The sequence below is a fragment of the Castor canadensis genome, chromosome 7 (genome assembly GCF_047511655.1).
Source record: "Castor canadensis chromosome 7, mCasCan1.hap1v2, whole genome shotgun sequence".
NCBI lineage: Eukaryota > Metazoa > Chordata > Mammalia > Rodentia > Castoridae > Castor > Castor canadensis.
In genome coordinates, this window is record NC_133392.1 from 1,563,844 (window position 1) to 1,591,721 (window position 27,878).

Here is a 27,878-nt window from a genome sequence, read left to right on the forward strand (position 1 = left end):
ATGCAGGACCCCAGTGCAGACTCTGGGTGGGCATCCTGCCTTTGAGGGACAGTCTGAACGAGTTGGGAAACGACACGGAACAGAAGCAGCGCACCCTCCAGCAGTCAGTCGTGAAAACAGGAAGACATGACCTTGGAAGAGCTGGAGGAGAATGAGGGTGGCCACCGAGGAGGTGAACGGGTGCTGGAACGTGCAGGCAGCGAAGACTGGCCGGGTGGGAAGCAATTCAGTTGAAGAACAAATTTGGAGGGGTTTCGGGGACCTCAGGAAAGAACTGTGTCCAAGAAGTTAACAAGGCCGGTGAGGGCTGTGGGTACTTTTGCACCTTTACAAACAGGGGTTCCTGTGTGTGCCCTGATAAATCAGTGTCACTTACCAAAGCCATTTCAACAACCGCATGCCCAGTTACCCTGCCAGGAATCAGCCACAATGTTCGTTTACCTTGAAGGCATCATCAAGGCTCCGTGTCTCCGTCCTCTGGCATTTGGTGGCACGAACCTGACAGGACAGGGGTTGGAGTCCTTGGTGCTGGGCTCTGTCCCACGGGGAGCAAATCTGACTAAGGCTGCAGCTGCTGTAACTTTTTGAATTTTCTTTATGTGACAAACAGTCCCTGTTTTTTTTTTTTTTAAGAAGAAAGCAAGAATGAATCTTTTTTAACCTTTTTACAATTATACTTAAAAACTATACATTTCAGAAATAATCATTGGTGGGAATTCTATTAAATTTCTCTCTTTTTATGTTACTGGGGTTTGAACTCAGAGCCTCCTGCATGCTAGGCAGGTGCTCTATCACTTGAACCACTTCACCAACTCTCTTTTCAAGTTAATGACATTTCTTTAAAAAAAATGTAAAGCAGCTATTGGTATGTCAAATATCTATGTTTTCCCACACATATTTTAAGTAAGCCTTGAAAGTATTCACTTGGGGAGGGAGGTGGCCCAAACAATGTATACACATGTGAGTAAATATAAAAATGATAAATTTTTAAAATGATAGTTAAAAAAAAAGAAAGTAGTCACTATCTTTTGACATATAGTTAAATGTAGAAAGGAATGTGGACTTCAATAAAACTCTGAATAAATTATACAGTAGAAAATTGCAATCAATCAATAAATCATAAAATGGAGCAGTGTTTGCTCATAACCTATGCATGTCCTCACATCCTTCTGTATACGTTAAACCCTCTTTAGATCACTGGGGATACCTAACACAGTGTAAATGCTGTCACAATAGTGACAAGGAATCCTGACAAGGGAAAGGTCTGTACACGTTTGAGGCACTGGGAAGCTTGGGAGGTGGTGAGGGTCCATTGCTCTGCTTGGATAGAAATCAAAGGCAGACTTGAGCAGCAAAGGTCAGAGAAGTTTTATTTGCAGAGAAGAGAAAAGAAAGGCCACATGGGGTCATGCACCAGGACCTGGAAACCAGTGGTCCTCTGGGTCAGGTTGGAAATTGGGTTTTATAGCCTTTTTATTGCCTGAGGGCAGAGATTTTGGCATGGATGGATGTAAATGAGAGGTATCTCTCTGGTGCAAACAGAAGCTTCTTGGGAAGGAGAAAGGGCATTTTTTCCCCTAGCTAATTGACACCTTTTGGGAATATGTGGACCACCCACAGTCCACCCTTCAAGTCCCTCCTCTCAATGATTGCCCTAACTGCTGTTAGGAATAGAGATGATGAAGTCTATTCAGTAACTGCTTCCTGCTGACAGGGGGTGACAAAGGGGCCCACTGAGTCAGGACTGACCACGAGAGGGGCTAATCCAGGGGACTGCGGTAGTAGGTTGTTTTCATCTCCATCAGGGGATCTGTAGTTTGATGGATCCTAGGCAAGAGGAAACAAACTTGACAAGTAAGTTTAAAATGCAAGGCCCGAACACAAGCAAGAGAATAATGGCAACTATAGGCCCCAGAAAGGGTAGAAGCCATGACCTGGAGGGAGCCAGGATTTTATTTGATCCCATACATGTGTGGATATCTGAGTTTTGAGGGACTGTTCCTGCAGCCACTTAGTCTGTTGGAGAATGTAATCTGCACATTCCTCTACAATGCCTGATTGTTTATATGGGTGCAACAGGAGGTATTGGCCATGGCACATACCCCCCTTTGTTTGTCCAAAAGAAAATCTAGGGCCATTACCATACAGGCAAGGGACGACGAAGACCTTTGCATGCCTACCTGGTCTGAGGTGTCCTCTACCACTTCGGTTAGGTTTTTTGCAGTTACATGATTGCCAATCACCCCATAGCTGATTCCAGCTAGGGCTAAAATCAATGTCCTAAAACTATTTATCCCTAAAACTATGGTTTAGTTATCCCTCAAACTATTAGAGTAACCTCTCTTTTATCTCTATGGGAAGCTGTTCCTGTTTGTTAGGAAAATTCAGTTTGTTGTATTATAGTATTATTCCAAAAAGAGATGTGTTCAGGATTAGGAATCAGTTGTGCAACTGCCCAATTTCCTTGAGTATAGTTTGGGTGTAGATAAGGCAGCCCCCATACCTGGTCCTTTTTCCATGACCTCCCTACAAAGACATATCCTTCCTCAAGGCATAAAATCCCTTGGGTGTTGTTAGCCTGGGCCTGGGAGGTGTCTCCTGGAAACAGGTAGTCAGAGACATTAAGGCTACTGGTGAAAGATGGAGGCTCAGGGGTGGCAAGGTAGAGGTATACAGTTTTTTCAAACCTGTTGTATATTTTGTTAAGATACATTGGTGGTAGCAGAAGATGGTTGCTAGAGGGAGGAAGCAGAAAGTGTGCCTCCTAAAGTAAAATCTTGGAGAGACTCTGGAGATACACCTTACAGGAAAAACCACTGAGAGGAGGCAAAACTTTGACCCCTCCACACCTCCAGCCTGTGCAGAGCATCTCCACTTCACGTTAAATGGAGAAACCAGGAGGGCCCCTGGGCCGCTGCCAGACGCCAGTGCCCAGATGGCTTGGGAAGACACAGACCACAAGGTGAGCTAAGTGGGACATGGTACTCCCACAGACAACCCTGGCCAGATCAGCATAGCCCCCTGGACAGACTGACCACCACCCAGGGAAAAAAAGAGAAACTGAGTAATAAGCAATAACAACAAAAAAGACACGTAGCAAAGAGGCCATGGCGTCCTGAGTGCCGAAGGTGGGGGAGGGGATATCCTTCCCGGAACTGTAAATAAACAAGCCGGGCCTGGCTGGAGAGGGCGGGAGCGGCGGCACACGCCCAGCAACCAGGAGCAGGAAAGCTTGCGAGAGTGGAGGAGGGAGGAAAACTCCACAGGAGAGGGGGAAGACCCACTTCCCACGTGAGCTGTAAATAAACACGCAGGCCTGAGAAAGCGGGTGCAGTGTCACCTCCCCCAGTGTGCTTGGAAAGGGGAAAGCTTGTAGCAGAGGCTCCCACACAGGAGAAATCTGAGTAAGCAAAGCCTGCGGGGCCAGGTGAGTGCTAAGCTCACCCCCGAAATCTGCACAAAAAAGCCTCCAGCAACAGCAGGCTGACAGCAGCAGGCAGGCGAGCCACAGCCACAGATACCATTCTCAGAACTGTCTCCAGACTCTTTTTTCTCTCTCCCTACCTTTGATGAGAGAACACCCGAATTACACCTGCATGCTGAAAAACCTACTGAAACTGTATTGCATTTGAACTTGGGACACTTTGTGGGTCTTTTTTTTTGTTTTGTGCTGTTTTGTTTTATTTTGGTTTTGGTTACCCTTTGATGAGACAATGATAGAACTACTTCTGAGACACCATCTCCAGGATGGGAGGCTGAGGGACTAAGACCAAAATTATTAAGACTGAAACTTTATTGCATTTGAACTTGGAGATTTTTATATATCTTTTTTCTTTTTTCATTTATTTATTTTTTATTTTTATTTTCTTTTTCTTTTTTTAATTTTTTATTTTCAATCCTCTCTCTGTCTCTCTAATGCCTGTTCAGCTTACTGTTGATTAGTACACTATCTCTCCCTGTTTATATCTTTGAAACTTTTTTAGTTGTTTGTTTTGTTTTTTTCTACTTGTTTATTTGTTTTTCCCTTTTTCTTTAACTTCTTTCCTTTCCATCTCCTCTCATGCTTCCATTCTAAATATCACCATTGTTATTATTACAAGCTAGAAAATACTTAATTGCACACAGTACAGGGACAATAACAACACCAAAGACAATGACGGGAAGACAGAAAAAACAGGGAAACCAGTTTCCCCACAGCATAAAATTAGTACAGGAACCAGAGGGGAATGATGAAAACAGATACTCAGATCCAGACTCCAACAAAATGAAGATAAACTATGCCAAAGGACCCAATGAAGACCACAAGAACAATTTAAAAGAAGACATACTACAGGTAATCAATGAGAATTTTATAGAGATGATACTGGATAGGGTCAACCAAAATGTACAGGAGACATTCAAGAAATTCCAAGACAACAAAAATAGAGAATTTGAAAAAGCAAAGAAGAAATAAAAAAAACCGTAGAAGCACTGCATAACACCAGAGTGAAACAGAGAACACAACTAATAAAGAGATAAATGAACTCAGGACAAAAACAGACAACATTAAAGAGGAAGGAACTCCAGATATGGAAAACCTCAGAAAAAAGAATGTAACAGAATTGTAAAACAAAATGGAAGGCCAATCCAGCAGAATAGAACAAACAGAAGACAGAATCTCAGAACTTGAACATGAAATGGTAATTAAAGGAAAAACCGAAGAACTATTAATTAAACAACTCAAGACCTGTGAAAAGAAAATGCAAGAACTCACCGACTCCATCAAAAGACCAAACTTGAGAATCATGTGCATCGAAGAAGGAGAAGAGGTGAAAGTGAAGGGAATGCGCAATCTATTCAACAAAATAATAACGGAAAATTTCCCAAATCTAGAGAAAGATATTCCCATACAGATGCAAGAGGCCTCCAGGACACCAAACAGACCAGATCAAAATAGAACTACCCCATGACATATCATCATTAAAACAACAAGTTCAGAAACTAGGGAAAGAATATTGAAGGCTGTAAGAGAGAAAAAACAAATAAGATACAAAGGTAAACCCATCAAAATCACAGCAGACTTCTCAACAGAAATATTAAAAGCAAGAAGAGGGTGGGGTGAGATCTTCTGGGCACTGAATGAAAATAACTTCAACCCCAGGATACTCTACCCAGCAAAGCTATCATTCAAAATAGATGGAGCAATAAAAGTCTTCCATGATAAGCAGAAACTAAAACAATATGTGACCACAAAGCCACCACTATAAAAGTTTCTTCAAGGGATTCTGCACACAGAAAGTGAAACCCAACTTAACCATGACAAGACAGGCAGCACCAAACTATAGGAAAAGAAAAAGCAAGACAGTAGAGAGTAATCTCAACTTAGGTGCACACAATCAAACCTTCAAACAACTACACAACTAAATGGCAGGAATCACCACATGCCTATCAGTACTAATGCTTAATGTTAACGGACTTAATTCATCCATCAAAAGGCACCGCTTCCTTAAAAAGGAAGATCCAACAATTTGTTGCTTACAGGAGACCCATCTCACCTACACAAATAAGCATAGGCTTAGGATGAAAGGCTGGAAGAAGATTTACCAAGCCGATGGCCCCCGAAAACAGGCAGGAGGAGCAATGCTTATCTCTGACAAAGTAGACGTGAAACCTACATTGATCAAATGAGATAAAGAAGGACATTCCATACTAATAAAAGGGGAAATAGACCAAAACGAAATAATAATCATCAACCTGTATGCACCCAATGTCAACACACCCGATTTCATCAAACATACCCTGAAAGACCTAAAAGCATACATTAACTCCAACACAGTGTTGTGGGAGACTTTAACACCCCATTATCATCAATAGATAGGTCATCCAAACAAAAAATCAATAAAGAAATCCAAGATCTAAAATATGCAATAGATCAAATGGACCTAGTTGATGTCTATAGAACATTTCATCCAACCTCTACACAATATACATTCTTCTCAGCAGCCCATGGAACCTTCTCCAAAATAGATCATATCCTAGGGCACAAAGCAAGCCTCAGTAAATATAAGAAAATAGAAATTATACCGTGCATACTATCTGATCACAATGCAGTAAAAGTAGAACTCAACAACAAAAGTAAAGACAAAAAATATGCAAACAGCTGGAAACTGAATAACTTAGTACTTAATGAACAATGGGTCATTGATGAAATAAAAGAGCAGCAATCAAGAGTCTCCCCAAAAAGAAAAGTCCAGGACCTGATGGATTCTCTGCTGAATTCTATCAGACCTTTAAAGAAGAAGTGACACCAACCCTCCTTAAACTGTTCCATGAAATAGAAAGGGAAGGAAAACTGCCAAACACATTTTATGAAGCCAGTATTACACTTACCCAAAACCAGTCAAAGACACCTCCAAAAAGGAGAACTATAGGCCAATCTCCTTAATGAACATTGATGCAAAAATCCTCAATAAAATAATGGCAAACCGAATTCAACAACACATCAAAAAGATTATTCACCACGACCAAGTAGCCTTCATCCCAGGGATGCAGGGCTGGTTCAACATACGAAAATCAATAAACATAATAAACCACATTAACAGAAGCAAAGACAAAAACCACTTAATCATCTCAATAGATGCAGAAAAAGCCTTTGATAAGATCCAACATCATTTCATGATAAAAGCTCTAAGAAAACTAGGAATAGAAGGAAAGTTCCTCAACATTATAAAAGCTATATATGACAAACCTACAGCCAGCGTTATACTTAATGGAGAAAAACTGAAACCATTCCCTCTAAAATCAGGAACCAGACAAGGATGCCCACTATCTCCACTCCTATTCAACATAGTACTGGAATTCCTAGCCAGAGCAATTAGGCAAGAAGAAGGAATAAAAGGAATACAAATAGGTAAAGAAACTGTCAAAATATCCCTGTTTGCAGACGACATGATCCTATACCTTAAAGACCCAAAAAACTCTACTTAGAAGCTTCTAGACATCATCAATAGCTACAGCAAGGTAGCAGGATATAAAATCAACATAGAAAAATCATTAGCATTTCTATACACTAACAATGAGCAAACGGAAAAAGAATGTATGAAAACAATTCCATTTACAATAGCCTCAAAAAAAATCAAATACCTACGTGTAAACCTAACAAAAGATTTGAATGACCTCTACAAGGAAAACTATACACTTCTGAAGAAAGAGATTGAGGAAGACTATGGAAAGTGGAGAGATCTCCCATGCTCATGGATTGGTAGAATCAACATAGTAAAAATGTCGATACTCCCAAAAGCAATCTACATGTTTAATGCAATTCCCGTCAAAATCCCAATGACATTCATCAAAAAGCCTGAAAAATCTACCATTAAATTTATTTGGAAACACAAGAGGCCATGAATAGCCAAGGCAATACTCAGTGAAAAGAACAATGCTGGAGGTATCACAATACCTGACTTCAAACTATATTACAAAGCAATAACAATAAAAACAGCATGGTACTGGCACAAAAACAGACATGAAGACCAGTGGAACAGAATAGAGGACCCAGATATGAAGCCACACAACTATAACCAACTTGTCTTTGACAAAGGAGCTAAAAATATACGATGGAGAAAAAGCAGCCTCTTCAACAAAAACTGCTGGGAAAACTGGTTAGCAGTCTGCAAAAAACTGAAACTAGATCCACGTATATCACCCTATACCAAGATTAACTCAAAATGGATCAAGGATCTTAATATCAGACCCCAAACTCTAAAGTTGATACAGGAAAGAGTAGGAACTACTCTGGAGTTAGTAGGTATAGCCAAGAACTTTCTCAATGAAACCCCAGCAGCACAGCAGCTAAGAGATAGCATAGATAAATGGGACCTCATAAAACTAAAAAGCTTCTGTTCATCAAAAGAAATGGTCTCTAAACCAAAAAGAACACCCACAGAGTGGGAGAAAATATTTGGCAGCTACACATCAGACAAAGGACTGATAACCAGAATATATAGGGAACTTAAAAAACAATTCTCCCAAAACTAATGAACTAATAAAGAAATGGGCAAGTGAACTAAACAGAACTTTCTCAAAAGAAGAAATTTAAATGGCTTCTGTTAGGGCCACTAATTCTGCCAATTGAGCACGTGTATTAGGGGGAAGAGGACCTGATTTGAGGGTGACAAATTCTGACACAACTGCAAACCCTGCATGTCTGACACCATTTTGACAAAGGAGCTGCCATTGGTGTATAATGCTAGATCTGGGTTTTTTAAGGGTTGGTCAGTCAAATCAGGTCAGGCAGCATAATTCTCCATAAACACCTCCTCACAGGAGTGTCAGGATTGCCCCTGTCTGTGAGAAGGGATGCAGGATTTAGGCTCTGACAGGTCCTTAAAGTTATTTCTATCCCTCCCAGCAGCTGGGCCTTGTATTTAAATAGATGGCTGTTAGACAGCCAAAGTCCTCATTTGAGTTTAAAATTCCTCCTAGGTTGTATGGGGTGTAAACTGTCAGGGACCAGTTTAAGAGGAGTTTTTGAGCTTCAGGCACTAGAAGGCTAATTGTAGCGACTGCCTGAAGACATCCCAGCCATCCCTTGGCTACCTGATCTAATTCTTAAGTAGCCCACCCTGGGTAGTGATGCCTTGGAGCTGAGTCACCATTCCAAAATCAGTCTTCCCTTTTCACTGTCAGATAATTCAAATGGGTCCTGTACCGGGAGACCCAGGGTGGGAGCTGTCATAAGGACATTTTTTAAAAGGTGGAATGGACTTTCTGACTTGTCATCCCATTTAATAAAGGGCTGGGTATTCTTCAGCACTTCCTTAAGGATTTGATATAAGGTCCTGGCTAGGTCTGCATATCCCAGGATCCAAATTCTACGGTATCCTATTACCTCAAAAAGGGCCTCAGTTGTTTTAGAGTCTTAGGTAGAGCAAATGTCAGAATCAGATGGATCCTATCTTCTCCTAGAGCCCTCATTTCCTTCTCCAGGACAAGACCTAAATATGTAACCCTAGACTGACACAATTGGGCTTTTTCTTTAGAGATTCTATAACCTCTATCTGCTAAGAAGTTTTATAAGGACTCAGTGGCTTGTGAAATCACAGGCTCACTTGGTCCACAGAGCAGGAGGTCATCTACATATTGTAGCAGAGTAGCTTGTGGATATTGCCATTCTGCCAAGTCTTGGGTTAGAGCCAACATAAAGAGGTGGGGGCTATCTCTGAATCTCTGGGGAAGGACAGTCCAGGTGACCTGTCCAGCCTTTTGTGTGGGGTCCTCAAAGGCAAAGATAGGATGACTTTCAGGGTGTAAAGGAATGCAAAAGAAGGCATCCTTTAAGTCCAGGACAGAATAGTAAACAGTACCTGGAGGTATTTGGGCTAAAAGCATATAGGGATTTGGACTACAGGGTGGAGAGGCACCACTGCTTCATTGATCAGGTGGAGATCCTGGACTAGCCTCCATTTGTTAGGTCCCTTTCTGACACCAAGAATGGGAGTATTATATGGGCTGGAGCATTCTATTAGCAGTCCCTGTCTCTTTAGGTCTTTGATTATGGGAATTAGCCCTCCCTAACTTTTGGTTTTAAAGGATATTGTTTTTGATGGGGAAACCAGGAAGGGTCCTTGAGTCAAATTAGGACAGGGACTGCTGTTTGTGCCCATCCCACAGTATGTCCATCTGTCCACACCATGGTGTCCACTTGTTCCTCTATTGGGGCAAGCAAAAGTACTTCCCTGGGAGTAAGAGGAGCTGCACCCCCAATTTAAACAGAAGGTCTCACCCTAGCCTGATGTGCCCTGAACAGTAATTTTCTTGGAGGACCTGGGTCCAGGAGAGAAAGGAATAGCTGAGATGCTAGATCCAGTATTGATAAGGAGGCTGACCTTGTGCTTTTCAATAGTAAGTATCACCCAGGGCTCCACTGCTTTTATGGTGGTCACGGGAGCCTGGATGGGAGGCCCAGGGACCTGTCATTGGGTGCCTTCCTATGATTTCCGCTGCAGATGGGGCAGGGTCCTGGAGGTGGCTTCCTCTGGGGGCAATCCCTCTTTTTTTTTTTTTTTTTTTTTCATTTTTCTTTTATTATTCATATGTGCATACAAGGCTTGGTTCATTTCTCCCCCCTGCCCCACCCCCTCCCTTACCACCCACTCCGCCCCCTCCCGCTCCCCCCCTCAATACCCAGCAGAAACTATTTTGCCCTTATCTCTAATTTTGTTGTAGAGAGAGTATAAGCAATAATAGGAAGGAACAAGGGGTTTTGCTGGTTGAGATAAGGATAGCTATACAGGGCATTGACATGCCCTTGGATTTGGACTCTGCTATGGGGGAGCCTCTCTGAGCACTGCAATCAGAGCCTTCTGCCATTTATCCTTTCTCTTTTCCCTCTCCAGGTCCTTTTTTTTCATTTTCTAAGTCCCTGTTATAGTATACAGATGTGGCTACATGGACCCATTGGTCCAGATCTCTGCTACTTTCAGCCACCAGCTTTTGAAGTTTTCTATGAATATCTGGGGCTGACTGTGTCAGAAATTTATCTTTTAGGATGATTTCCTCTTCCTGTGACTCAGGTACAATGTAGGTATGCTTTTGTAAAGCATCCTTAAGTCTCTGTAGGAAAGCTACTGGGGTTTCTAAGGGTCCTTGCTGTATAGCCGTGACTTGGGAGTAATTAAGAGGTTTTACCTTGGCTCTCCTTAGACCCTCAAGAATGCAGTGGATGAAGTGGTTATGGGTCCATTCATCCTTGTCATTCTCAGGGTCCCACTTAGGATCATATATAGGCACTGCCTGATCCCCTGTGGGACTTGGGAATTGGGATTCCCTTTTAGGTATCCAGTGTCTCTGTCTTTCTTCCCCCTCCCTCTCCTCCTCCAAGGTCCCTGCTGTTTCTTCAGAGAAGTGACAGTCTGAGATAATAATATTAGTACATCTTTCCAGCTCAGCTCAAAATTTTGGCTGACTTCTCTGAATGCGTGGATGTACTGATCCGGGTTTTATGTGTAATTTCCTAAATCCTTTTTTTATTTCTTTAAGCTCACTTAATCTAAAAAGAACCTGAGCCCTGTCCCCTCCGGGAATTAACTGGAGCGGGATGTTGGTGGTGGTGCGAGGCAGTTGGGTAAAGGGGTAGAGGGGAGCTGATGGGGCATCAACCAGTGTCCTCAGGGTGTGATACATGCCGTGACTCCCCTGGAACCTGGATTTCTGTCACGGGGGTGGCTCCCTTTGACATTGTTGGGGGCCCTTGGACATCAGATGGTTATTTTGGGTTCTGGTTCTTCAAGGGAATCGGGGGGAGGGGGTTGCAAAGGTCACCAGGGTCTGGGTATCTAGCTTGCATTTGCTCATCCATTCTGGGTGGTCTCTTAGGAAAAAGAAAAGTTGAACGTACAGGACTTTCGTCCACTTTCCCTCCTTTCTACAGAACATATCTAACTGAAGAACGGAAGTATAATTAATGCTTCTATTTCTGGCCATTTTTCCAGGTCTCACAGAGGACATTGAGGACAGGCCTGGGTGCAGTAAGACTTGAGTCACTTTCATGAAGACTTTCTGGATCAAGATCTTTCCAGTGGTTTAGTAAGCAGGCAAGGGGAGATCCTTCTGGGATCCTGGAACCTTGATTCCACATCTAAAATGGGAAGCAAGGGAAAATTAATCACCTTAAGAGGAGTTTTCTCCTTTTACTGAGGCATCCCCAGGTGAGGAGGTCCTCTACATGGGAGAGGGTGTCTCTCTCTCCCGTACTCTCCCACCACTGTCACCTATGGCTAAGGTCATGTGGAGGACATTTGGGTACATCCAGCTGCAGCCACCTGGCCAGTGTGATCCTGATAATTTTTTTTTTTTTGCCTGTTTGCCTTATTTTGCTTCTTTGCTTTGTAACCCAGGTAACTGGTTCTCCTCTACCAGCTGAAGGTTTGTGATTTAAAAATAACTCTATCAGTGAGGGGCTCTAAAGCAACCAAGAGGGCTTGCATAGCCAGATGGAGGACCCTTGAGGCATGGACAGGGACTTTTGATGAGGCAGACTTTGTCCCTCTGGCTACCCCGTGAGACATATATGACAAGAAAGGGATATCTGCAGGCATTGTTCTTTTGCTGGTGATAAGGACAAAAACAGAGAAGACCACTGGGGGCTCTGTCTCCTTAGGTAGCTCTTAGGTAAAGCACTCTTTTCTCCCTGAGGGCAGACTATGGTAACCTTCTTAACCAGATCAACCAGATGCCTCACAAAAACAGTTAAGCGCAAATTAGAGAGTAGCTCTTTTTGGTGTACTCACTTGAAATGGGGGCTACAGAAGGGACATGGCAGCTCCTGAAGACATAGTCTAAGGATTAGGTTTTGAACAGAGGGATGTAGGGATCTCTCCCAGACTCAGATGAAGAAGGAAGCCCAGTGCCGTCTAGGACGGGGGCGGGGGCACTCATCCTGATCTACTTGGGAAGGAAGAAGGAGAAGCTGAGGATTGGGGGGAAGGAGAGATTCCAGGCTCAACGCATGAGGGATTATTAGCCATCACTGCTCTCCACGTTGCTCCCACCAGAGGAAGTACTGGCGCTCTGGAAGTAAGGGGTGACCTCCACTCTCAGGTCACAGGAACTGTGAAGAAAGCGTGTACCATGGCCATAGCTGGAGGGAGCCTCAGGGCGGTCAGGAAGTTGTATCCTTCAGGTCCCACAGGGGAGTTGCCCCAGTGAGAGCATCCTTGCAGCTTGAAGATACACTTTCCTTCCCACTGGCCATTTGTGGACCCCCTCCTTAGTGGGTCAGATCAGAAAGGGAGAGAGTTTAAGGAGGGAGGGAGCTGAAAGTTGAGAGGAAAAAAAGCCTTGGTGCACTGAGGTTTTAGCTCTGCCCATGTAGCATGGGCAGTCCCTGGCCAGCCCCTGATCTCTCGGGTTGCCTACCTTAACAGTTGTAGAGGGATCAGAGCTTTTTCCCGAGAGACAGAGAGAGAGAGAGAAAGAGAGCGAGAGAGAAAGAGAGTGAGATTGAAAGAGAGAGAGAGATTGAGAGAGAGAAAGTCAGCCTGAGAGATCCACCATAGCTAAGCCATGGTGGGAGCCTCTCCTGGAGGACAGACTTCCTAGGCAGTCCCCTCCAATTTGGCACAACCTGTACTGGCCTCAGGTGAAGAAGTGTCCCTTCGTGGTCACCAAAATTGAGGTGCTGGGAAACTTGGGTGGTGGTGAGGGTCCTTGTTCTGCACTTAGATGTAAATCAAAGGCAGACTCAAGCAGCAAAGGTCAGAGAAGTTTTATTTGCAGAGAAGAGAAAGGAAAGGCCACAAGGGGTCATGCAGCAGGACCCAGAAACTGGTGGTCCCTGAGTCAGGTCGGAAATTGGGTTTTATAGTTTTTTTATTGCCTGAAGGTGGGGATTTTGGCATGGACAGATGTTGAAGGAGAGGTGTCCCTCTGCCACAAACATGTTTCTTGGGAAGGAGAAGGAGTGGTTTTTTTCTCCCCTGGCTAACTGACACCTTTTAGGAATACATGGACTTCCCGCAGTCCACCCTTCACTTTCAGTGCAAACAGAATGTCTTTATACTTTCCTGCTGTTGGTTGAACCTGTGGATTCAGAACTGGCAGATATGGAGGGCTGACCCATGCATGGAATTATGTGTTAAGCTGTTTTGTTAAGTTTCCAAATTGCTGCCTGTGCCCTGGTTTATTCTTATTCATTCTGGATGCTATGGTTTGGTTATGAAATGTGCCACAGGCTGAAGTGTTGAAGGCTTGGTCCCCAGCTGGTTTGGTGCTATTGAGCAGTGATTGGATTGTGGAGGTGCTAACTCCATCAGTGGGTTAAATCCCTTGATGGGTTCATAGCTCATATGTATTAGGAGATAAAGGACTTAGTTGGGGGAGGTAAGGCACTGGCAAAGGTCATATCTTGTCTTGGTTGTTTCTCTCTCTCTCTCTCTCTCTCTCTCTCTCTCTCTCTCTCTCTCTAATTGGCCCTCTCTCTCTCTCTCACTTTGCCCTCTCTCTGCTTTCCAGCTGCCAAGAACTAGCTGACTATGGACTGAAATCTCTGAAACCATGAGCCAAAATCAACCCTCTTTCCCCTTTAAGTTGTTTTTCCCAGGTGTTTTGCCACAGCTATGGAACGCTGACCGACTGATCATGGCTATTGCACTGCTGTGTGAGTTTACCATTGTGCATTCCCCCGCTGTGGCACTAAGGTGCTGTCCTGTTGGGGTCTCTTAGGAGAAAATGTCATTAACACTGTGGGGCTGGCAGAGTGGCTCCAGGGGTACAGTGCCTGCCTAGCAAGCAAGGTCCGGAGTTCAACCACCATAGTGGCAGAAACCAATGTGACACGCACGGGCCCTTCTTTTTGATACTTTCAGGACTCTGCATCTTGGACAGCAGAGGGTGCTAGTGAGCTTAGGAATGGCCTCCTGGAGTGCCCAGGGCTCAGCTTTCCCTCCTAGGAAGGAGTATGGGTGGTACCTTTCCTTACTACCTTCTCAGTGACAGAGCCTAGGAAGACATCATGATGTCAAGTAGCAAGGAATTTGACAGTTATGACAAATGGCCAGTGAGCCGGTTATGAAGCAGTGACCCACCCACACTTGGGAGCTCATCCTTGGCTGGGAGATGTGATGCCAGGGGGAGGTGGAGGAGAGTACCCAGCCCTCTAAACTAAGGAAAAGCTGCACCGAAGTGACCATACGTTAACTGCTAAGCAGTTAACCTAGGGTTAGGGTTCAGCTTTGCAGAACCCAGGTAACATCAGAATGTATAGCGGACGTCTTCATTCTTTAGTGCTGTGCATTAGCCAGAGCAAAGCATTTCAGTTGTTGCAAGGCTTACTTTGCAGAAAAGTAACGTGGTTGCTCTAGAGAATAATGAGAACTCACCCCAGGAGGTTAAGGTTCACTTTGAGGTTGGAGAGAGAGCAGGAGTACTGACTGGTGAAGACCCTGCCTACGCACCATCTTCCTGCCCACTGCCCCCTGCACCTACCTTCTGCCCTCTAAAAGTCCTTTCTCATGTCTGAGTTCTTAAGCCGGTCTTTTTGTCACTGGAAAGTCCAGGGCTGGTGTACATACACCTCAAATCTTGTGTCTGGCGAGAGAAGAATTCAGGCAAGACACTAAAATGTTGTAAAAATAGTAGTAAAGTTTACACTTTCAGTGGACTGAAACCAGGTTCCTCTCTCAGTTCTCAGTGAGAACTTGGTTATCACCATTGGAGCTGGAATATTTACTGAGGAATTCTCAGTCCCAGGTCCTTTTGGCCCCCTGGAGGGGCTCCTGGGCCTGGATCTTTGTTTTGTTAAATTAGAGTTACCTGTGGGAAACTCCCAGCCCCAGGCCTAGGCAAGGTTTAGAGGGTGGCTAACTCTGGAATAAAGAAAGGATTAAAGGCTGGCAGAGTGGCTCAATTGGCAGAGCACCTGCCTAGCAAGCATGAGACCCTGAGTTCAAACCCCCAGTACTGCCAAAAAACAAAGAGAAAGGATTAGCTTTAGATGAGTAACTGGCTCCATAGCATCCTGTGAGATCCCCTGGGTGAGATCCCCTGGGTTGATGGGCTGCTCTGACCTTAGAAGAGACTGGTCACCTGTGAAGTTAGGAAGTTTAATTACAATGATTTTTTCCCTCTTGTGGCCAACACTTATGTGTAACTGCTACCCAACTATTTTTTTGAGACAGTCTTGCTGTGTAGCCCAGGCTGGCCTGAAACTCCCAATCCTCCTGCCTCTGCCTCCCAAGTGCTGTCACATTGTGCTGCTCCCCCCCCCATATCATTTAGGGAAAATGACTCCTCCCATGTCCTCAGGGTGCTGCCCTTGAGTCAATCTGCTTCTTTACTTAGAGTATTGGCCTTAGAGCAGTGAGCTGATGGACTTTGGTTCAGTATCAACAGGCTGAACTCCAGGGAACTCAGAAGATACAGGCATAACACCCCTCCTTGGCCTCCTTGGCCTGTGGCTCACTTTTCCTTGAGTGGAGTCGGCATTTCTATTTTGGGGGGAGGGGTTTGACCTCAGGGTTTCCTGCCTTGTAAAGCAGGCACTCTACCGCTTGAGCCACAACTCTAGTCCATTTTGCTCTGGTTATTTTGGAGATGGGATGTCTCACGAACTACTTGCCTGGGCTGGCCTCAAATCTTGATCCTCCTAATCTCAGCCTCCCAAGTAGCTGGGAGGGATTACAGGAATGAGCAACCACGCTTGGCAAGACTTGATTTTTAACCAAGTCAACTATATCTGAAGCCCATGGTCTTCAGACCTACTTGTAGAAACACTGGAGTAGATTCAGAGGAGGGTTGTTCTTAGGGACATCGAGATGACTTCAGAGTATTGAGGGCTGGTGTTGAGAGTTCTTGCTTTCACAGATCAGAGAATTGGCTCATGAGGCAGCTGATGGACTAGCATACAAAGTAGGATTTATTAGAGAAAGAAAAGGCTGCAGTTGGAGCAGTGCAGCAGAACCCAGAAACCAGTGGCTCCTCGCTCAGTGAGGACTGGGGCTTTTTATGAGCGCTTTAACTCTGGGTTAGGGTAAGGGTTAGATGGGTTCTCTCCATTGGTCATAGATTCACACGCACAGGCTCTCTTCGATGAGCTGGTCTGCTTGCCCCTCACTGCGGGGGGACGACTTTGAGAGCATTCTGTTTAACAGCCCTGTGGCAGATTTATGAAACTGTATCTCCTCGTCAGGGTGCAGGAATGCAGATTCATAACTCCTCAGGGTGCAGGGCTCATGGTGCTCTCATGGGGGATGGGATACTCACTCGTCTGTCCTTTAGTTCCCCAGACCGAGTAAGAGAAAGGGCTCTGGCTCTTTTCTCCTTTCTCAATGTCAGTTGAGGGTGCCGGATGTGGCCACTGATATGCATCAGGAGATGTTTATATGCATGGTGCTCCAAATGAGGGTGAGAGGAACGAAGTTTGCAAGCATGGAAATGCATAAGATGAGCTCAACACCCCTGGCTCTTGCCTGTAATCCTGCTACTCAGGAGGATCATGGTTCGAGGCCAGTTTGAGTAAGCAGTTCTTGAGCCCTTATCTTGAAAAAACCCAACCCAAGAAAGGGCTGGTGAAGTGGCTCAAGGTGTAGGGCCTGAGTTCAAACCCCAGTATCCCCTCCCCCCCCAAAAAAAAACAAACCAAAAAGCACAAGACAGGCAAGACCCTACAGATTTTGGACCACTTAGTGGTTCCTTTGGGGTTGAAAGCGTAAGGTGTTAGGATAGCTAGGCTTGACAATTCCCAGAAGGCCCTGAGATTGAAGAAGGTTTGGGGTTTGACATCACCTGTCCCTTAGCCATATAAAGGGCTACCCTCCAGAGAGGCCATGGGAGGAGGGAGGGGATAATGAGCCACCCTGAACTCCCACTGCAGATCCCAAGCCCTAAAGCTTAGGAAAGGCAGAGTGGTGTGGGCAGGGTGTGCCCCGGGAGCCAGTCTGTCCTCTGCAGCCCCTCCCAGAGCTGGCAAAGAATGGTTCCATTCCCTGTAAGGCTCAAAATGCAGACTCCAGGCCACCCTGAGCAAAGGACATGTGCCAGCAAGCTGTTTAGACCCATGGCCAGTGCCCTCCCTGGCCAGGCTCAACCCAGGGAGGAGCTCTCAGCCTACCTCCCCTCCCCCAGCTGAGTGCAGAGGGACAGCCCATAGTCACTGCAGACCACAGAGGGGGTTCACTGCAGGATGGGCTAAGGACTGACCTTGGGAAGAGCAGGAGGGAGGAGGCAGGAGCCGGAAGGCCTGGCAGGAAAGGTAGGAGATGTGGGGCCAGCCTGAAGGCATCCACTGTGAAGACTGCCTGGAACTCAGTGTGTGTTGGGCAGGGGGAGTCAATGCTTGCTGACGTGCCGTTAGACAGGACACGTTTTTGTGCGCACATCCTAGGGTGACAGTGCACAGCAGTAATGCACGGAACGTTTCAAGGAGCTCTAAGAAAGGATTTTGAAAGTTTTCACCCAAAAGGAGTCATAAATGTTGCAGGAGATAAATTTATTTAATCTGATTTAAACATTATGCAATGCATGCGTATATTGAAACATTATATGTCACCCCATTAAAACATATGATCTGTGTTTAAAAAATAACATTAAAAGCCAGGTATGGTGGTACACACCTGTAATCCCAACACTTGGGAGGCTGAAGTAGGAGAATTGTGAGTTCAAAGACAGTTTGGGCTATATGGCAAGACCCTATCTAAATAAATAAAATTTAAATTAAATCAAAATTTAAAAATTGGAATGCAAAAAAATAGTGAGTATCCTTGTTACGTAAGACTGGAGCCCTGTGGACGCCTATAATCCCAGCTACTCAGGAGGCATAGATTAGAAGGATCGCAGTTCAAAACCAGGCCTGGAATACAAATAGGTAAGGAAACTGTCAAAACATCCCTATTTGCAGATCACATGATCCTATACTTTAAACGCCCAAAAAACTCTACTCAGAAGCTTCTAGACATCATCAATAGCTATAGCAAGGTAGCAGGATATAAAATCAACATAGGAAAATCATTAGCATTTCTATACACTAACAATGAGCAAACGGAAAAAGAATGTATGAAAACAATTCCATTTACAATAGCCTCAAAAAAAATCAAATACCTAGGTGTAAACCTAACAAAAGATGTGAAAGACCTCTACAAGGAAAACTATACACTTCTGAAGAAAGAGATTGAGGAAGACTATAGAAAGTGGAGAGATCTCCCACGCTCATGGATTGGTAGAATCAACATAGTAAAAATGTCTATACTCCCAAAAGTAATCTACATGTTTAATGCAATTCCCATCAAAATTCCAATGACATTCATTAAAGAGATCGAAAAATCTACCGTGAAATTTATATGGAAACACAAGAGGCCACGAATAGCCAAGGCAATACTCAGTCAAAAGAACAATGCTGGAGGTATCACAATACCTGACTTCAAACTATATTACAAAGCAGTAACAATAAAAACAGCATGGTACTGGCACAAAAACAGACATGAAGACCAGTGGAACAGAATAGAGGACCCAGATATGAAGCCACACAACTATAACCAACTTGTCTTTAGCAAAGGAGCTAAAAATATACGATGGAGAAAAAGCAGCGTCTTCAACAAAAACTGCTGGGAAAACTGGTTAGCAGTCTGCAAAAAACTGAAACTAGATCCATGTCTATCACCCTATACCAAGATTAACTCAAAATGGATCAAGGATCTTAATATCAGACCCCAAACTCTAAAGTTGATACAGGAAAGAGTAGGAAATACTCTGGAGTTAGTAGGTATAGGTAAGAACTTTCTCAACGAAACCCCAGCAGCACAGCAACTGAGAGATAGCATAGATAAATGGGACCTCATAAAACTAAAAAGCTTCTGTTCATCAAAAGAAATGGTCTCTAAACTGAAGAGAACACCCACAGAGTGGGAGAAAATATTTGCCAACTATACATCAGACAAAGGACTGATAACCAGAATATACAGGGAACTTAAAAAACTAAATTCTCCCAAAACTAATGAACCAATAAAGAAATGGGCAAGTGAACTAAACAGAACTTTCTCAAAAGAAGAAATTCAAATGGCCAGAAAACACATGAAAAAATGCTCACCATCTCTAGCAATAAAGGAAATGCAAATTAAAACCACGCTAAGATTGCACCTCACCCCTGTTAGAATAGCCATCATCAGCAACACCACCAACAACAGGTGTTGGCGAGGATGCGGGGAAAAAGGAACCCTCTTACACTGTTGGTGGGAATGTAAACTAGTACAACCACTCTGGAAAAAAATTTGGAGGCTACTTAAAAAGCTTGACATCGATCTACCATTTGATCCAGCAATACCACTCTTGGGGATATACCCAAAAGACTGTTACTCCAGAGGCACCTGCACACCCATGTTTATTGCGGCACCATTCACAATAGCCAAGTTATGGAAACAGCCAAGATGCCCCACCACTGACGAATGGATTAAGAAAATGTGGTATCTATACACAATGGAATTCTATGCAGCCATGAAGAAGAATGAAATGTTATCATTTGCTGGTAAATGGATGGAATTGGAGAACATCATTCTGAGTGAGGTTAGCCTGGCCCAAAAGACCAAAAATCGTATGTTCTCCCTCATATGCGGACATTAGATCAAGGGCAAACACAACTAGGGGATTGGACTTTGAGCACAAGATAAAAGCGAGAGCACACAAGGGAGGGGTGAGGATAGGTAAGACACCTAAAAAACTAGCTAGCATTTGTTGCCCTTAACGCAGAGAACTAAAGCAGATACCTTAAAAGCAACTGAGGCCAATAGGAGAAGGGGACCAGGAACTAGAGAAAAGGTTAGATCAAGAATTAACCTAGAAGGTAACACCCACGCACAGGAAATCAATGTGAGTCAATGCCCTGTATAGCTATCCTTATCTCAACCAGCAAAAACCCTTGTTCCTTCCTATTATTGCTTATACTCTCTCTACAACAAAATTAGAGATAAGGGCAAAATAGTTTCTGCTGGGTATTGAGGGGGTGGGGGGAAGAGGGAGGGGGCGGAGTGGGTGGTAAGGGAGGGGGTGGGAGCAGGGGGGAGAAATGACTCAAGCATTGTATGCAAATATGAATAATAAAACAATAAAAATTAAAAAAAAAGAAAAATAAACTAGCAAAAAAAAAAAAAAAAGAACAAAAAAACCAAAAACCCAGTCCTGGCAAATAGCTTTCGAGACCCTATCTTGAAAAACTCCATCAAAAAAAAGGTTGGTGGAATGGCTCAAGTTGTCGGCCTGAGTTCAAACCCAGTACTGCAAAAATAAACAAAACAAAACAAAAGTAGGAGTGCTGTCATAGGCTTTTTCTCGTTGTTTTCCTTTGGAGGTGCTTAATGTCAATTAACAAACATGACAATTTACTGGAATTAGTGAGGCTCCAGGGAGGAGACCTCTGAAAGGGACAGAGTCTCCAAAAGGGAGGGGGCCTCCACCTGGCCCTTGGGTACCGAGTTTGTGATGTTGAAAAAAAGAATTTTAGGACACGTCGAAGTAGAGACCAAGAGGTTTATTAGTAAAACAAAGTAAAGGAAAGATAGAAATATGGTACACAGCCCAGACATGGGTGCGGGCACAGCTGGTATCAGGGCAATGAGTGTCCTAACATCAGGGTGTTTATGGTGAAAAAGTGAGTTGAGGTTTGGTTCAAAGTTACCTTGGGAAAAGTGCTCGCCTCTCTTGCGACACCTGGTGCATTTTGTCATTCTTGCTGTTACACTGTCATCCACAGGGCCCAGAGACTTCAGAGGATGCTACTGTGAAGGTAGCTGTCCATCTCTGCAAACTTTTTGTCCCCAGAGGAGTCACTTTCCCAGGTGACTTTCTCCAAAATAAGTTTCTTTCTTCAAGAAGCCCCCGCGCAGTTCTCAGAGCGCACTAACTACTTGGGCAGGCAGCAAGGTCAGAGGTAGAAGTGCTCTTTTTTTTCTTTACTGAGTGTTGCAGCTCGCGAAGTTTAAAGCAAAGGAGGCCGTGTCTGTGAGCTTCTAGGCTAGTATGTGCATTTCTATGAATTCCTGGCTGCCGTTTCCAAGGCCTCTTTTTCCCTCATTACTCCGCCTCACCACAGAGCCTCTTGGCCTCCCAGACTCCCTGCTCACCCCACCAAGGAGTGGTGGGGATGAAAACCAGAGTTTTAGGCCCCAGGCCCAAACTCCCAGGGCTCCACAATTCAGGGCTGGCTGTTCCCGGTGGGTGGTCTCAAAAGACCCCGGTTGAGAAGATCTCAGGTCCCCGGTGTCCTGAACAAAGAACTGGATGGAGACCCACAGACTGAAGGCAGCAGCAAAGTTTTACTGAGAGGAGGGAGGGAGTGAAAGCAGAAAGTACACTCCCTCCTTGGAGCTGCTCCTGTCCCTACATGCGCACTTGGCAAAGAGCCAAGCCTCTTCTTGAGCCAGCCTCGTTCTTGGCGGCTTCAGCTTTGGGTTGAGTAACTGGTCATCATTGCCTCCCATAAAGCTGAACTGGGTCCTCTCCAGAGCACCCCAAAGAGCTCCAGCATGCCCTTCTGATGTGGGGAGGGCTTGGCTAAGCAAGGATGAGGCTCATGGGGACAGTGACTCCATGCTTGGCCACTCTGGGTGTAAAGCAATTGTGCATTGGCTGGGCTCTGATGAGACCAAGGCTCCGTCCTGCTGGAAAGCTCCAGGCCAGCACCTTGTCCTCTTTGTAGCCTGTCACTGATTAATCCCCTAGTGGGACTAATGCAGCCTCCACTCTTCCAGCCAGGGACTCCCAGGCTTTCCATGCTGGCATGGCCTGGGACACCTCAATTGTGCCACTGACCTGCCCCTGAGCTGATGGCTGATCCTATCTTCTTTTGGTGATGTGACACCAGATGAGGCTAGGCACGGAGTCAGGAAGGCCAGTGTTCAAGTCCCAGTCATGTGCCATGGGCTCTGGGAGCCTCTGCCCTCCTCAATCAGAGGAGGGCACCTGATGTCCATGACTGATAGGAATAGAGGTGATGGCACAGAAAAGCAGCTTCGGGCAGAAGAGTTGCCCGCCTGGCAGCATAATTTGTCAAGCACCACGCTGAACCTTCTGCCTCGATTAACCCAGGATCTCACAGCCGCCTGGAGGATAGCGCTGTTGCCTGTACTCTTAGCTAAGGGCTGGAAGCCAAAAAAGGGGGTGCAGTGACCCCCAGTGACATGGGAGCTCTAGCAGCTACTTCCTTGGTTTCTGCAGATGTCACACCCCACCTTCTCTCACAGTGGGGGGCCCCTGTCCTCTCTCTGCTCCCTGCCACCTCCCCCCACGGCCACTCAAGTGTGGACTCATGCTGAGAGGCAGGTGCACACAGAACCATCCTTGGGTGCGTTGGTCCCCAGTCACCTGTGACTCCACGCAGAGCAGAGCGTCCTGCAGTCTTCAGAGAGGAGCCTTGACCTACTGCTCCATGCACCCGAGGAACAGTAAACAACAGCGCCAGCCACAGACTCCCTGACCAGTCCTGGGGACCGCAGTCCAGCCTTGGCAGGAACGTGCCTTGATTCTAGGAGCCGCTTCCTGTTTTCAACTTTCTCTGGCCAGTGCAGTCCAGGCTCTTATGGAAGAGCACCCTTTCCTTCCTAGGATCCTGTTCTGCAGTCAACTGGACGTTGCACAAGCGGAAACCTGGGATGTGAGGTGTGCGCCTTCTTTCCACTTCTGAATATTTCAACACACCGACTCCCAAAAATAGCCTGGCATAGTACAGGCGAATTCCCGCAAAACAGAAGGTTTTCTGGGAGGGAAGGGAACCAGAACAGAGCAGTCTTTGCGGCAGGCTTGTTTCCCTGGGAGCCTCGAGAGCACAGTGCAGCTGCCAGAGAGGTGGAATCTCAGCTGGTTCCACCTGCCAAGCCGCACCTGCCCTGCATGAGGACAGCCAGAGGGCCGTGGTCATCCAACCAGCTCCCCACCCACCTTTACAGCCCTGTGGCTAAGAGAAGTAAATTCCTTTTATTCTCCCTTTTCCCTAGGTCCCTTGGATTTCTCCCTGCCCCCTGGTGAAAATCACATCAGTTACTTCTGCCACATTTGGATCAAACAAAATGTCCTCTTTTCGCTTTTGGGTCTCAGTGTGGCAATCACTGTGCCCTGGCTGGGGTGACCATTGATTCTCCCCCTTAATCTGGTTGACATTCCCCAGCTCCCGCCAGCTCAGGCTCCATGCCCAGGAAAACCCAGTGCAGTGGGAAAGGGGGGAGAGGGTTCTCTTGCTCTTGCTCTGACCTCCCTTACCCCTTGCCCCCAGTGCCACAGCTCCGACCTCCCTGTACCTGTGCATGCCTTGGGCTTGAGAGGTGACCAGAGTTGACTGTCCCTCCTGGGCCACTTGCAGGATCCTTGGAGGTTCCTCAGAACTTCAGTTGAGCATGGCAGCCTCCTGCTCTGCCCTTCAGGTCATCCTGGTGGGCAGCCGAGGCAGTGCCCAGCCAGCTCCCTTGCACATCCACGAGGGCACAGAAACTGTCCTGCCACCTGCTGGCACCAGGCACGCACCATGGCTCACACTCAGCCGCTCCATGCAGAGGGACACACGTGTGGCCCGGCTCCTCCCTGTCCATGTGCCACAGCAGGAGGAAAGTTGGGGGAATGTAATCATGTGTCCAGGTTCCCAGTGGTCGTGAATTCAAGGTGAAGCCAGCTGGCATGTTATGTCCTTTCCCCTTCCACACCAGCTGCTTGGTGCTGGATGGTGTCCAGCTGGGGCTTTACAGGTGGGCGTGTGCCAAGAGGGGGTCAGAGGAGCTGAGGGCCAGTGCCAGGGAGTGATGACAGGATGAGTGGGAACTACGTTGAGCAGCTGAAGGCAGTGAGGATCGTGGATGCAGGGACAAGAGGAACAAATCAGTCATCAACAAAAGTAGGGCTGGCAGAATGCCTCAAGTGGTACAGTGCCTGCCTAGCAAGAATGAGGCCCTGGGTTCAAGCCCCAGTCTCAGTGAAAAAATAAATACTTCAGCAATAATCACAGCTGAGGAGGGAAATGGCCTCTTGTGGGGTAGCCCAAATCCCTTGGTGATTTCTAAGGCTGGGCATCCTGTCACTGGTCATTGGCCCATTAAGCTTCTTTATGGTTGAAACACCAGTTCTTTGTCATCTCATGGGACTGGCTGCTCTGTACTTTGACGGTGACGTTTAGATCCATTTATACATTCCACACTCCAATCCTCTGCTATCGAGTGGATATTAGACAGCTTCTGGTCTTAATACACTGAGCCAAAGCCTAAGACCTCAGTTCCGTGAACCATACCTCCTCTCTGTAAAGACAGGACAGCTACAGACCCCACCTGGAGGGGCTGGTGTGAGGGCTAAAACGAGTCATTGAGATTCTGGGGTGTCGAGGGCATAGTTCAGCTGCCCTCATGACCACCTGAAGGTCACTTGCTTCCTTAAAGAAACAGATATTAATTAACTAGACCACCTGAAGGTCACTTGCTTCCTTAAAGAAACAGATATTAATTAACTAGACCACCTGCAAGGTCATTTGTTTCCTTAAAGAAATAGATGTTAATTAACTAACACATATATTAGACATATATATATGTCTAAGTTCCTATTAAATCTTATAACTTATTTGTATGTGTCTTGAACTTTTATTTATTTTTTTGGTAGGAGTGGGGTTTGAACTCAGGGATTTGCGTGTGCAAAGCAGGCACTACCAGTTGATGGGGTCTTGAGAACTTTTGCCTAGGCTGGCCTCAAACCGTGATCCTCCCAATTTCAGCCTCCCAAGTAGCTAGGATTACAGGTGTGAGACAGCGATGCCTGGCCTTAGACTTTGTTGTTGCAGTGAGGTGTCTGTTGTCAAGTTGGTCATTGCTGGTGGGTAAGATAGCCATATGCATTGAGGTAAGCATATATGTAAATGCAGTTTATTGAATTATTTGTTCAAATAGTGTTTCAACTGATCATCTTGAATTTGAAGGTAAATATACTGTTCCTAATTTTTATTGAACAAATATTGGCTGGACACCTGCCACAGGTCAGGCATGGTTCTGAATGCTCATATACATCGGAGAACCTAAAAGACACACATCATTGTCCTTCTGGGCTTACCCAGGGTGGAGGGGAGACCAGGCAACAGACATGGTGTTGTCTTCTCCCTTCAGTATTTTGAAGTTTCCTTTCTCCTTCCTGTCTTTGGCATTGCACAAGACAATTGCACTGGGCAGCAAGCCAGGTGGGTGGCATGCTTACTGCACTTCCACTGCTGGTGTCCACAGCAAGGTGTGGCGGAGACCGCACCTCTAGCTGGTGCCCTGTGACAAGAGACAAAATTACAAAAATGTAGGGATTTTAGTTGGCTTTATTTTTGATTCTAGAATTGGATTGCACTTCATTATAGAGTAAGTGTTCAATGAGCTGAGTGGAGGAGGTGTCTGAAAGAGTACCGGACAGCTCACACAACTGCAGGACAGGCAGAGACCTTGAAGAGGAGCCAGGGGCCAGGAGAGCAACACAGTCAGACGGAGACGGCCACTGCATCGCACAGCTGTGAGTGTTAGCACCTTGCACTGCATGGTGCCAGGCTGCAGGTGGTTCCTGAATGTACCCCCCCTTCCCCCCACGGCTGGAAGGGAGGCCTGGGGCTCAGATCTCCATTCTGTGCTCACTGAAGAACAGGGGATTCAGGCAGTGGGAGGGGAGGGGAGGCACGGCATGAAGCATTGGCAAGTGTCCTCTGCAGACTGACCAGTGAACTGGGGACTCCCCTCCCCTCTTTCCAGCTTGCTAAGTTTGGTCTTGGTGTGCATGTGTGTTTACGTTGTGAATGGGTATTGAAGCGGTGTTGCTTTTAATTTTTTTAGTTCTGGGGCTTGAACTCAGGGTCTACACCTTGAGCCATTCCACCAGCCCTTTTCTGTGAAGGGTTCTCGTCAACTATCTGCCTGGGCTGGCTTTGAACCATGATCCTCCTAATCTCTGCCTCCTGAGTAAGTAGGATTACAGGCGTGAACCACCAGTGCCTGGCCAGTTTTGCTTTGAAAATGATGGTCATTCATGAGGCTGAGGTGGAGTTCAGTGATAGAATACTTGCCTAGGATGTTTCAGGTCCTGGATTTGATTCCCAATGCTACATTAAAAAGGAAGGGACGGAGGGAGGAAGAAAGGAGAAAGGACCAAGAAAGTAAGAAAGATTAAATAGAGTCTCTTCTTGTAAACTATTTGCCTGGGCTGGCTTTGAACCTCAGTTCTCCTGATCTCTGCCTCCTGAGTAGCGAGGACTACAGGCATGAGCCACGGGCCCTCAGCAAAGCAGCCGTTGTTTCTCTTTGTTTCCCACTCTGTATTTTGCTGGTTCCCACCCCATGTTGTTAGTTCCTTTGATGTCTGTATTTCCTGAAGTCCTGTGTAGTTCTAAAGCATCACAAAAGGCCAAGTTCCACCAGGGAACAGGACAAAACTATTTCACAGGTCCTTAGGATCTTCCATCTGGAGGCACAGAATTTCCACTTGGCTGTTTTTGCAACATTGGCGCTGTTCGTGATGGATGGTTGGGTTCCTTAACTCATGAAGAGCTGCAAAGTAACGATGTTCTCATTATTCTGCTATTCATTTACTAGTTGGATCTACAAACCTATCTAGGAACTGTTACTCAGTGCCTTTTATTCCTAAATTGACTGTAACGTCTTGATTTTTCTGATTTACAAGAGTAAATAGTTTGCGAGACCCTATCTCTTAAAAACACATCACAAAAAAAGGGCTGGTGGCGTTCAAGCCCCAGTATTGCAGAAAAAGAAAAACAAAGAGAAAGAATGATTGTTTTGTTTTGTTTTTCGGGCAGCGGCTTTCCTTTGCAGTACTGGAGTTTGAACTCGGGTCCTCAATTAGTTTTTCTAGACAGGGCCAGAATCTAAGGTGGTTTAGGACAGCAACACTGGCCGTTGCGCTCCCCTAGGTGATGGGCTGCGGTGCAGCTCCGAGGTGGCGTGGGTGCCTCGCCCTGGCTGCATCCCTAGCACTGCAGATGTGAAACACAAGCAGAAACAATCCTCCGCCACAAACTGGGAGTGTACCTGTGCCGGCCTTCACTGTCCCCACTGGTGCCAAGTTGGCTGTTTTTGGGGTTTTCACACCCCATTCCTCTATCCCAAAGCTGTACCCAGAAGAAATCCCAAAGTCCAAGAACACCGGCACCTCCGGGGAACCCTGCCCCAAACCCAGTGCAACAATGAAAGCACAGGGCAACCTGCGGGCTGAGGCGCAGACTCCCTCGGGTGCGGGACGCCTGCGGGCCTCGCCCTGCGTTACTTCTTCAGTGCTGCGAGGCTCCCGCATTCGCCACTGACGCTGCAATGCCGGGTCGGAGTTCAGAAAACAGTGGCTGAGTGCGACCGCGCCGAGGTGGTGAGGGTGGCGGAGGACACCGTGAACTTAAGGACGGGGAGGTTTGCTGCGGG

General features: G+C 45.9%; 1 pseudogene; it reads left to right on the top strand.

Annotated features, from left to right (window-relative positions):
* LOC109698626 (phosducin-like protein 3) lies at window positions 1–27,766 on the top strand (annotated as a pseudogene).
* The last annotated feature ends 112 nt before the right edge of the window (window positions 27,767–27,878 follow it).